The sequence below is a fragment of the Poromitra crassiceps genome (assembly GCF_964638095.1).
Source record: "Poromitra crassiceps genome assembly, chromosome: 1".
Taxonomy (NCBI): Eukaryota; Metazoa; Chordata; class Actinopteri; order Beryciformes; family Melamphaidae; genus Poromitra; species Poromitra crassiceps.
This window is the reverse complement of record NC_139623.1, coordinates 110,233,166-110,245,537: the sequence shown is the minus strand read 5'-3', so window position 1 is coordinate 110,245,537 and position 12,372 is coordinate 110,233,166. Positions and strand designations below refer to the sequence as shown.

Here is a 12,372-nt window from a genome sequence, read left to right as displayed (position 1 = left end):
GGATTATGCCAGATGAGCAGTATGGAGGCTTTTTTTAAATCATTATTATTATTATTTTATTTTATTTTTTACATTTGAAAGTCACCATACTGTATACTTCAGTTAGGAGAACACTGCAATGCTGTTTCCCTGGGAAGCCCCAGGAATGTTTTGTGGACTAAAAAAACTTCACACGACCTTCCACTAGCATGGGGTGAGTAGATAATGACTGAATTTAATTTTTTGGGTGAACTGTTCCATTAATTGCCCCTTTAATGTGAAATAAGTTTGACAGTGTAAGAGGCTCTGCTCAGACCCCAGACAGGCACGTGTCCTTAGTGTAAGAGCCGTTGTAAGCTTAGTGTAAGAGCCGGGCCTGTCTGGGGTCTGCTGTGTGCTTTAGGGAGCAGAGGCGGCGTGTCCTTGCTCAGATCAGATACATCAAAGACAAACTGTTGGCCAAACTTTTCCCTAGCACATGAATATTTCACCAGTGACAAGGTGAATCACGACTAGCAGATTTTGTTTTTGAAGAGGGGGTACACTCAAGTCAGTGTGTGGAACTGCTATGGTTATGCTCTGTCCATTACCAAATCAGTCCAATCCCTTTACATCAATATATATATATATATATATATATATATATATAAATAAATAAATAAATAAATATATATATATATATATATAGATATAGATATAGATATATATCTATATATATATATATATATGAAGAGACATTCCCTTCTGGAGCAGAAAAAACAGAACATGAGAAAAAACAGAAAGATAAATGTATGTTTGCATTACAGGTGGGTGTCTAGGCGATCAAGCATGATCAAGCATTGATAATAGTCAATAGTATTGGCGACACCGAAATGGTCTGGGGGGGGGGGGGGGTGGGGGTGGCAAATCTAATTCTGCTAACCACACAGGGAATTGCAACTCTAACCCTGGCTGTGTTAGTGCCTTGCTTCACTAATTGAGGTAAACAAAACAATTTGAAAAACCGGAGAAACAAGCATTTTTTCACAACTAAAATAGAATTTTCTAAGCTTGTAAAAAAATGTTTTTCTCCTCTTCACAAATCAGCCATAGCCCTGAATTCTGTGTTTTTTATTTATTTAAAATGTTCCTGCTGTGTTTTGGTTTTGCTCATAGGCAGCGGAACGCATCTGAACACACACACACACACACACACACACACACACACACACACACACACACACACACACACACACACACACACACACACACACACGTCTGTGAACCACCATCATTGATTATTATTATCATCATATAAAAATTTTGGTTGTTTGAAGCCAGATTCATATAGGAATATCTAATTTTAAATTAACATTAGGATTAGACAGTTGTGATGTCAGTATTCAGTCTTAACAATCATATATTTGCTCCTTTTCTCACTCACTCCTATGTCACCACCTGCTCTCCCTGCAGGGTTTGAGATTAAACTTTTTTTTTATCACCAGCCAATATGGCTGCTAGATTTTAAAGTTACGAGCCAATTAATTTCAACTAGCCAAAATGTTTTTCTTGAAATAAACCAGAATATGAGTGCCACTGGGTTAATATAAGCATACGTATCAGTACAAATAAGTTATAGCATAATGAATCTATAAATTACAGCAGGGCTATTCAACTAAATTGTTCAGGGGGCCACATTGTCAGAAACCTAAGGGACCGGGGGCCGGACCGTTCCCCGAGCCAGTACACTTGACACAATGCGCCGCCACCATTTTCGCAGCCGCGCTGGAACTATTATTAAGTAGGGGGTGCTGTAAGGAATGGAATCTCGATGCTGCCCGTGTTTTTTGGACTTTTATCCATATTTAGAAGAATATTTAATTTTAAATTAACATTAGGATTATACTGTTGTGATGTCATTATTCAGTATCTTCTCCTTTTCTATTATTAGTATTAGTATTAGTATTAAATACTGAGTATCTCATGAAAAACTATTAATATTGCATCTTTTGTGTTTAGCTCCGTCTCACAGCATTGTAACATTGTAGTGCAGCAAGAAAGGAAAACTACTGTAAACATTTGAACCATATTTCTTGTTTAGAACCTATAGCTAGCAACATCACACATCTCCTGAAACACCATTTATAATGCATCTTTCTTGATTAGCTACATCACATCGCCATCTCCTGAAAAACATTAATATTGCACCGTTCTTGTGGCTACATCACAGCATCTACTGAAAAACATTTATAGTGGATCTGACTTGTTTAGTTCACTTTAGATTCACATCACATCTGAAAAACAACCAGTCGAGTGTAATAAGTAAATGAGGTTTAACCTCTTGCATGGCACCGTAACCCCGGCGTTACGTTTCTGATTTTTTGCTGATTATCTGTCATTTATGTGATTAATTAGGTAGTTAATTCTGAACAATACTGTTCATGCTACATACCAAATTAACCGGCTGAATATTGCGCATCGAAACATGTCTTCCTTTTTCAGATCAGATCAACACAGCAGAAGTTATAGCTGTCTTTGTACAAAGACAAAGACAACATTTCAGATTATTTGGCTTTTTCAAATGGCTTTTTATAATGGCTTTTTAGGTATCTCCCTACAAAAACCACTGCCAAATACTCATGTTTTGGTATTTTTTCATCTTCTTTGAGTTGGGATGTGGTAAGGCCTGTGGCTATGTCTCCATTGGGTTTGAGCTGGTGTTACTCAGGGTCAGTAACACATAGAGTCATTCTGACACTTGGAACAGAAACTTCAAAGTCTTACCTTTCAGAAAAGGTCAGGCAGTTGTCTGTAAACCTAGCAGTTCAGCCACAGTAAGCATTTTAGTTTGGGTATGTCGTTTTCACCATTTTCTTCAGAAATAGGTGGCTTTAGATTGTAAATTTAAATTGTAAAAAAAATTGTAAAAAAAAAAAAAAAAAAAAAAAGAAATTGGGGGGAAATGTACCCGGGCCCGGGCCTGTGTGCTCCGGGCGGTTCCGCGGCCTATGGAACTTTTGCTAGTTCAGGTGATGTATTGTCTGTTGTGGGTTTCCTGGTGGATGGGTTTGTATCTTGGGATAAAGTGGGCGTTACAATCAGTGTCAAGCTTGAAAGCTGACGAGTCAGCAGTGATCCCTTAAAGACTTCAGCGGGTGGAAAGTGCCTGGTGCAGAAGCCCTCTGTGTGGAGCTTCCTCTGGAGGCAGAGGCAGACAGCCTGAGAGGGGTGTTGGAAAGTGCCTGGTGCAGAAGCCCTCTGTGTGGAGCTTCCTCTGGAGGCAGAGGCAGACAGCCTAAGAGGGGTGTTGGAAAGTGCCTGGTGCAGAAGCCCTCTGTGTGGAGCTTCCTCTGGAGGCAGAGGCAGACAGGCTGAGAGGGGTGTTGGAAAAGCCCTCTGTGGAGCTTCCTCTGGAGGCAGAGGCAGACAGCCTGAGAGGGGTGTTGGAAAGTGCCTGGTGCAGAAGCCCTCTGTGTGGAGCTTCCTCTGGAGGCAGAGGCAGGGCAGACAGGCGGAGAGGGGTGGTTGTAAAGTGATGGTGCAGTGTGGATACCAAAGGCTGAGAGGGGGATACCAAAGGTTGTACTCGGGCTGAGCAGAGCAGCATTCTGTCTGCTTATTGCAATTTCGATATATGAGTAGACTGAAAGATTGTTTTGTAAGCCTGCACAGAAGACAGTATCAGAAAACCTTGTACTGAAGATGAATGGAAACACATAAAACATTTTTACGTCGTGTCTAGAAGAGTTTTTTTGGTATGTCTGTCTGTCTGTCTGTATGCATGTCTGTCTGTCTGTTCTGTCTGTCTGTATGCATGTCTGTCTGTCTGTCTGTCTGTCTGTCTGTCCTGTCTGTCTGTATGCATGTCTGTCTGTCTGTTCTGTCTGTCTGTATGCATGTCTGTCTGTCTGTCTGTCCTGTCTGTCTGTATGCATGTCTGTCTGTCTGTTCTGTCTGTCTGTATGTCTGTCTGTCTGTTCTGTCTGTCTGTATGCATGTCTGTCTGTCTGTCTGTTCTGTCTGTCTGTATGCATGTCTGTCTGTCTGTCTGTTCTGTCTGTATGTTTGTCTGTTCTGTCTGTCTGTATGCATGTCTGTCTCTCTGCCTGTTCTGTCTGTCTGTCTGTGCCCACAAAAGTAGACCAATCACAGCTCATGCTGCTACATGCATGATGCCATGTGCCCAATGCACCACACCGGCCATCAAACAGCACGGAAGTCAAAGGAAAGGAGCCATGCGTGATTCTCAGCCCACCAGAAATATTAATATCTGCGCAATTAAGCATGCATTTTTCTTTTTTTTTATGTAGATGCAAAGGCTATGTAATTGGGCTGGTTATAACAAGCACTTCAGAAATAGCGCTAGTCAGAATTCAGACAGAGATATACAGACAGACATAGAGACAAACCCTCTTCTAGACGGCTCGGCCGCCTTCGACCGCCACACCGTAAAAATCCATGATCTGAACCTGGGAAGGCACTTACTGTAAGTGTGGAGTGTGCTTGAGTGTGTGTGTGTTTGTGCGTGTGTGCGTGTGTGCGTGTGTGTGTGTGTGTGAGAGAGTGAGAGAGAATGCGTGCGTGTGTGTGTGTGTGAATATGTGATATGTCAATGTGTGTGTGAGTGCAGCATGCCCTTACCTAAGGTGCATTCAAGGTGAGAGGCCTACCTTGTCAGATCAGACAACGGCATATGTAGAGGTTCCACCGTAAACACTGGAGTGCATTAGCCTAGAGGAGGCACCACCGAGCATCACGCATGGATCACACTGCTGGGAGGAGTGTGTGTGTGTGTGTGTGGGGGGGGGGGGGGGGTTTGATGGACATGGGGGGGGGGGGGGTGCGGTGACCTTTCGGGAGCTGTTAAACCGTCCCGCTGGTGACACCAGGAGACAAGCCCCTCAGGTGGAAGGGAATGCCTGCAGGGTGAATTATTTAGAATGGGACTAAGGTTTGTGTGTGCGGGGGTGGGTGGGTACAGTAGATGCTCGGGGACTGATGACCCGTGACATGTCCCATGAAGCACCCCCACCCGCCCCATTTCTCTTTAGTTTTACTCTTACCTTATCTCTTGTTCTCACACTCTGTACTCTGCTCTCTCTCTCTCTCTCTCTCTCTCTGTCTGTCTCTGTCTCTCACCCTGTCACTCCACATGTGTCAGTGCAGTGACTGGCCTGTACAGCTTGTTTGACAGTGACTAATCCTGCACTGTTATTCCCAAAGCCAGAATGCTGGTTCACATTACCTGCAGTGTTTCACTGCTTCTGCATTCTCACCTGTGTGTGTTGTTGTTGTTGTTGTTGTGGTTAATCCAATCTCTAATATTGCTGTAGCACACCTTCGTCACTTGAGTGAGGTAAACAAAGTCGATTGCAGGTTACTACTGTAGGCACACGCTACGCGCCCTGACATCATGATGTCACAATGTCTATGACATCATCAGTGATGATGTCACAATGTCTATGACATCATCAGTGGCATCACAATTGCTCGAGTGTAACCAAAAACATACTCACTTACTCCCTTTTATATAAGCTCCTATTCACACTATCCGCCGAAGCAACGCTCAACGCCGAAGCAACGCTCAAGCAACGCTAAATGAAATCGAGTTTCATTTAGGCGTCCTCACGCCTTGCTCAAGTGATCGTTCAGGATTCACACCTATTTTCCAAGTGTGACGCGTGAAGCTTGAAGCTGCCAGGCATGAAGTCAATGGGAGTTGTGAGCGGGTTCAAGCCGCGCTGAAATATAAAATAAATATTCAAAATAATTTAGGCTAATTTTAACATTCAACAGCATAATTACAATATGGTGCCCCTATTGCAATACTGTCTCCCCATTACTGGCTTTATTTGTACATAGTGATTTACCCAGCCATCAGTCCATCAAGCTCCTGAAATTCACAGATGACACCACCCATATAGAGCCCATCTCCAATGGTGACAAGTCTGCGTACAAGCAGGAGATCGACCACCTGATGACTTGACCTGGAGCTCAATGCTCAAAAGACAGTGGAGATGGTTGTGGATTACAGGAAGAAGGCAGCCCCACCTCCCCCCATCACCCTTTCACTTCTTGGGCTCAATCATCACCGGGACATGAAATGAAAGCTGAACATCAGAGCTCTCAGAAGAAGGCACAACAGAGGTACGTGCTTCAGCTGCTGAGGAGGTTCAAAGTGCCAAAGGCCACATTGGCACTTGTCTACACCTCCACCATCGAGTCCATCCTCACCTCCTCCATCACCTTCTGGTATGCTGCTGCTGCCCTCAAGGACATCTCCAGACTGCAGCGTATCATCTGCTGTGCTGAAAAGGTGGTCGGTGCAGCTTGCCATCCCCTCAGGACCTACAAATTGCCAGGATGCTAAAGCAGTCTCAAAAAATCATGGCTGACCCCTCCCACCCAGGACATAAACTCTTCAGGACCCTCCCCCATGGCAGAAGACTGATGTCTGACAGTACCAGAACCTCTCGTCACAGGAACAGCTTCTACCCAACTGCCATCCGCCTCTTCAACGAGACTCAAAAGCCCCCACAAATCAGGACTTTGTCACTCCCTCCTCGCAATGATGGCCCCTGAGCACAACCGGCTCTGCAACGGGCTGGGGTCCCCCCCCCCATGGACATCATCCCATCCCATCCCATCATCCCATGGACACTATATCCTACCCCCCCCCATTATGTCACTTTAAAAGATTTTTACTTTGCACTTTATCATTTATAATTGAATGAAGTAGGTTTTAGGTTAATTTAGGTTGGTGCTAATTTAACTGTAGGTTATGTTAGGGTTAGCAGTGGTTCCCATCCATCTAGGGTCGCGACCCTAAGTGAGGTCGCCTGGAATTCAAATGGGGTCGCCTGATTCATTTTTTATTTTTTTAAACCACACACAATTTAAAACTACCGAAGATGATTAGCGCCACATGTGAAAAATGTATTTGAGTTCTGAGTTTAAGGGCTCTATCGTCGCAAAGGCGGTAATTTTGCGTTATCGCCCGTTTTGCGCTGGAACAGCGCCGCGCAAAGCCCTAATTGTGGGCGTGTCGGGGTGCTGCGCTTGGTGTCATCTCGTGCAAACCTCCATATAGGCGTGTTTGTGACAGCAGCTTCCTTCTTGTGTGCACAAGCAGCGGGACAGAGTGAGAGAGAGAAAAGAGAGATGGGGAGAGCGAGAGAGGGAGAGAGAGAGAGAGAGATGTGAGGCTGTCATGCATAGCGCTCATGCCCACCTGTGAATCACCTGTGTATCATTGCCATTTCACACGGTGAAGAAGGGCTGCTGCCCGAAACGTCTGTGTGGCAATAAAAGTAGGCTATTCAACTTGGAGTGCTGTCCTCCTTTCTTGATGGCTGTCATGTAGAGTTCTCAACAGTCCTAAAAAATCTAATCCGACCCATGCAGGCGCGCTGGATCTATTATTAAGTAGGGGGTGCTGCAAGGAAGAGACTCTCTGCAGCGCCCGCAAGGGCCCCGGCGAAGAAAATGTGATGTTTTTTGGACTTTTAGCCATATTTAGAGGAATATTTAATTTTAAATTAACATTAGGATGATACTGTTGTAATGTCGTTATTCAGTATCTTCTCCTTTTCTCACTCACTTTCATGTAACCACCTGCTCTCCCTTTAGTCGCTTTACACTACAACAGACAGCAACACAGGCATAAACACTGAACTTTTATTATTATTATTATGGAAAACCAGATTATGATGAAAATCAAACACTTTTGAAGAGAGAGCATATGAAATAAGATTAGAGCTGGGAAGCACAAACTGTTTTTTAATGCATTTTGTTGGTGTTATAAACACAGGACAGCCAAATCCAACAATTTAGAAAATTCCATCTCTTGACAGGGGGTGCTGCCGCACCCTCCACACCTACCTTCCCGCGCCCTTGATCCGATCCAACCCAACCCGCTTGAGACGCGGACTGAGCTCAACTCGCCCGCCGTTGTCACATACACTCAGCTCCAGAGTCCAGACCGACTCACCCCGACCAAAAACAAACAAACAGTTATTAGACCTAGGACATTATAAAAAGTGTGCAATTAATGCTGCCGCAGCTCAAATACAGTGGGAACGGTATGTATGTGTGTTACTGCCCTAATTTTTTTCAGCTTTCATACTATGTTGTTATGGACGTATGCTTATTCCTTTTTGGGCTCTCTCCTGCATCTCCGCTGCGGGGCTGCTGCGTGCGTAATAACGCAGCGTACTGAGAGCCGCGCTGAGTGATTCCGCTCTATTTGAAGTTGAATTTCGTTCCACCAGCACACATTTTCTTTATCAGCTATTTTTTTTTATTCGTTTCTATTAATGTATATACATTGAATCCGACCAATTTATTCCAATAGGCCTAATTCATGAGAGAATAATTGTGAGTATCTACTTTTTTTCTGGCAGCATTTGTCATTTTCCCCTTGCCGCACATAAAGACACATGCTTCCGTCACTGTCTGCTTGATGGTGAGAGGGACTTCAGCTGTAGCCTACTCCTGACAAAACCAGACATTGAATTTTCAACATAGTTAACTTTTGCAGTTACTGGTTATTACTAGGAGATTAGGCAGTTAAGTTGAGCTGGGTAACGTTAACTCTCTGTCTCACTCCCCGACCAGGGAAGTGGAGAGGGCTATTTGCGGTGCTATTAAACGTAGCCTAATGGTTGGAAAAGATCAGCATTTCCTTTTTATTTCCTTCTACCTTTTCTCCGACCTAAAGTAATCTACTGTTACACCACAGACCTGTATGGCCGGGAATTATGTAGCCTAATAAAACCATGACAAACAAATTCTCATTTTTAAATCAAGGTGTGTGTGTTTTCTGCAATGTAGGCTATAGTTGAACATCAACGTGGCATTCTGAGGAGGGAAGTCTGTGCACGCGAGGTGTTGGAGAGAGAGTGACATCCATGCCGTGCGTAATGTATCCAAGCGAGGATTTCCTGCACTGCGCGGAGAATACTGTGTGCGCCCCATAGCGCTCAGGCGTAGTGTTTTTCTTTGCACTAAGACCTGCTTTTAGGTGGTGTTAAAATTGAGAGCACCCAAGGCCCTTTTTTCTAACACATTTCGGGGGAAGGCCTATTTTGGCAGGGGCAATGCCCAAACCTGTGTTTACGCTCGGAATATGGCGATGGTATCTTCGCCAGAGCGCAAAATTACACTTGTGGGAGGCAGATGATAGATTCATGATTCAAGATTTTTATTGTCACTCCGTAGTACAAGTATCACGTGTGAAATTCCTCTGCTGTAGACTCCGTTACAACATAAATAAATAGAAACAAGAGGCAACAAGCAATAAAGCAGTAGACCCGCCACAGACAGTGGCGTATTCACTGCACATATGTGCAAATGGCATGAACATACTTTAAACATAATTAAACATAATAACATTCTGTTAGGTGCAAGTAGCATATACCGTACCTAATTAAACATACTGTTGAACATTAGTCATACATGATGGTAGCAGCTGCAGTGCGGTACAGTACAGCTACTACACTATTTGTATATGTTAAGGAGTCTCGTGGCCTGCGAGATAGGCTAAGAGGCACGCAAAGGCCAGTATTTAACACGGACACGCCTGGGCCACGCCTACACCTGTGTCTGCGCTTAGATTCCAGCGCAAAACTGGATGGTGGAGGTAGACGATAGCTTAAGATGCAAGGAAGATAGCATAAGAGGTGCGCAAACGGCTGCGCAAACGCTAACGCCGTACGACGATAGGGCCCTAAGTCAGTATTCTGAGAAGAATCAAGTCAGATCTGGAAAAAAGTGGTAGAATTCTGAGTTCAAGAAATTCTGGAGGGGGAAAAAGTCTGAATTCTGAGAAAAAAAATCTGAATTCTGATTTTAATGTCAGAATTCTGAGAAAAGTCAGAATTCTCAGATTAAAGTCAGAATTCAGAGGGGAAAAGTCAGCATACTGTTACCGCATACATGTGAGATCATTGATTATGTCACTGATGAGGTCACTGATCATATTACCGATGTACCTAGGTCAAAGTGGGGTCAGAAGTACTGATCTGAGGGAACATAGGGTTGAGGGAACATACAGTAGAAACGCTCCACACACACACACACACACGCGCGCGCGCGCACACACACACACACACACACACACACACACACACACACACACACACACACACACACACACACACACACACCTGCACTCAGACCCTAGAGGGCACTACATTCACAGCCCAACTCAGATCGGGACAGACACATGTCCATCACCATGGTGACAGTTGGACACCACAGCTCCAACGGTGACACCAACTCCTCACGACAACAGCAACAATAACGTTACCTCCATCACTCCTTCAGGAAAGCACAGATCGACGTGACAAACATGACCGCGACCTGGCTAGCTTTGCACCATCGGTGACAGCGAGTGAACTCGGCCACGCTCACCGAGTGCCTAAAAATGGGTCTTAGTTTCAATTAGTGTGTCTGTATACTCCCAGCAGAGAGGCAGCAGCTTCTTAATTTGTGGAGGGACGCGTGGATGGAGAGTGGGAGGCAGAGCGGGCCCGCTGAAACAGATGGGCCCTGCGTGGTGCTGGGCTTCCAGCAGGGCCAAAATCAATGCTCATAACTGCAAAACAGAAGAGAAATTAATAATTATAGTAACACAAAATTGCTTTGCATTGCCGGTGCAATTTAATTAATAGCAGTTTTGTTTGTAGCTTGTTGGTCTTGTTGCCTTTCTCCTCCTTTCAACGGTGAATATTCAGACTTTCAAGAGCGGAAGGCAAACTGTGAACTGAGGCGAACCACGTCTTCTCTTTCTTCTTCTACTTCTTTACCTTTTCTTCCCCTTCTCTCTTCCTTCCTCTTTTCCTCCTTACTGGATTTCTTCCATCCTTCCTTCCTTGCTTCCTTTTGCTGGACCGTTTATGTTTGGCAAATTTCAAACCTTGTTTTCAAGTGTTGTTTACTTCTCTGACAACAAGCAAACAAACAGCAGCAAAATTCAGCTGTGGCCAATGTTAAATGAATGGGTACCAATGGGGTAACACTGGAAATACCTCTGTCCATAATCCCATTTGGGCATAGTTAAATAAAAAACAGCCTAAAATACTCCATAGCACCTAAATTATCTTGCTATTGTACAAGCCAAAATAACATTTTCCTGATGCTTGTGCCATCTACACCTACGCACGCTCGATTTCTAGGGTGGAGACTCTGGGGAAACTACCTTCTTCTCCCTACTCTATACTCCACCACTTATTATAGCCAGGAAGGATTCATTACATCACTGATGACATCACAATTGCTCAATGATGACATCACTTCCATCACAAAGTGACTGACACCACAGACCTCTCTTCTCCCTACTTATACTCCCACCACTTATATAGAGCTGAACAGTCACATGACATTTCTTGCCCTGGAAGTGAGTTCCCCATTCATTTTCTCCATAGACATTTACTCACTTCCGGGGCTGGAAATGTCACGGAAAGTCACATGACTGTTGAGCTCTATCCCTCAGCCAGGAAGGAGTGACATCACTGATGACATCACTTCCGTCACAAATTGTGACTGACACCGCCCGGACAGATAGAGCCCACTTAGCAAATCCTTACTATAATAATATAGGAAAGAAGATATAACTCATATCATTACTGAATTGACCCACAGACGCACACACACCAAAAATGCATGCAAATGACAGAAATATTAAATATAATATTAACTCATTGAGTGCCAATGACGTCTAAAGACGTCAATTGCGTTTTTTGACGGTGGGACGTGGATCAAAGCCTGATGCATCTCCTGTAAAAGTATGGGGGATTTTGAAGGTGTAGAAGCTATTTTACGGACCCATTAGGTGGCGACAGTGCTCTCCGGATTAGAGAAAGATGAGAAAAAAGAGTAGAAGAAGCCGTGTGGGGAAACGGAAATGCTGTAACGTTAGCTGTGCCTGTGAACAGCAGCCAATCTGCTGCCACAATTGAGCCCCTCCGTCTCCGCTGCGATAGCCCATCCACATGATTAGTTGCCAGAAAAGGAGCACGACACCAGCGTCTTTCTGAAAAGCCAAATCATTCTCAGCTGGAAGCGCTGGGAGCCGGCGAACAAAAACGGCGGAACGATGTGAAAATAGAGCTGGGTGTAGCGCACTTTGAAACGTGCAGAGCAAACGTGCAGCAGAGAGCCACCAGAGACACTCCCACGGAGGAGGTTGCAGTTGAGGGGGGTGGGGCACGCAGGGCACCATACAACACGTACCGACCCAGACAGCAGGCTCGATGGACAGATTGGCAAAACACAAGCTAGAATATCTGATGCCCACCAGCAGTAAATCAAGACCAGCAAGAAGGCCAGTGCTGCTGGTTGCAGCTAAAAAATATTATTTTGCCATCAAAATTCCTTTGTTTTCGCTCTTTTATTGAAGGAAATTATTTTTGA

At 44.4% G+C, this 12,372-nt stretch overlaps 1 protein-coding gene across 2 annotated transcripts in view; it reads left to right on the top strand.

Annotated features, from left to right (window-relative positions):
• Window positions 1-12,372, top strand: part of dgkb (diacylglycerol kinase, beta) — a gene marked incomplete at both ends in the record, with an annotated part of 171,242 nt that overhangs the window by 138,859 nt on the left and 20,011 nt on the right. The gene's annotated exons all lie outside the window — the stretch shown is intronic.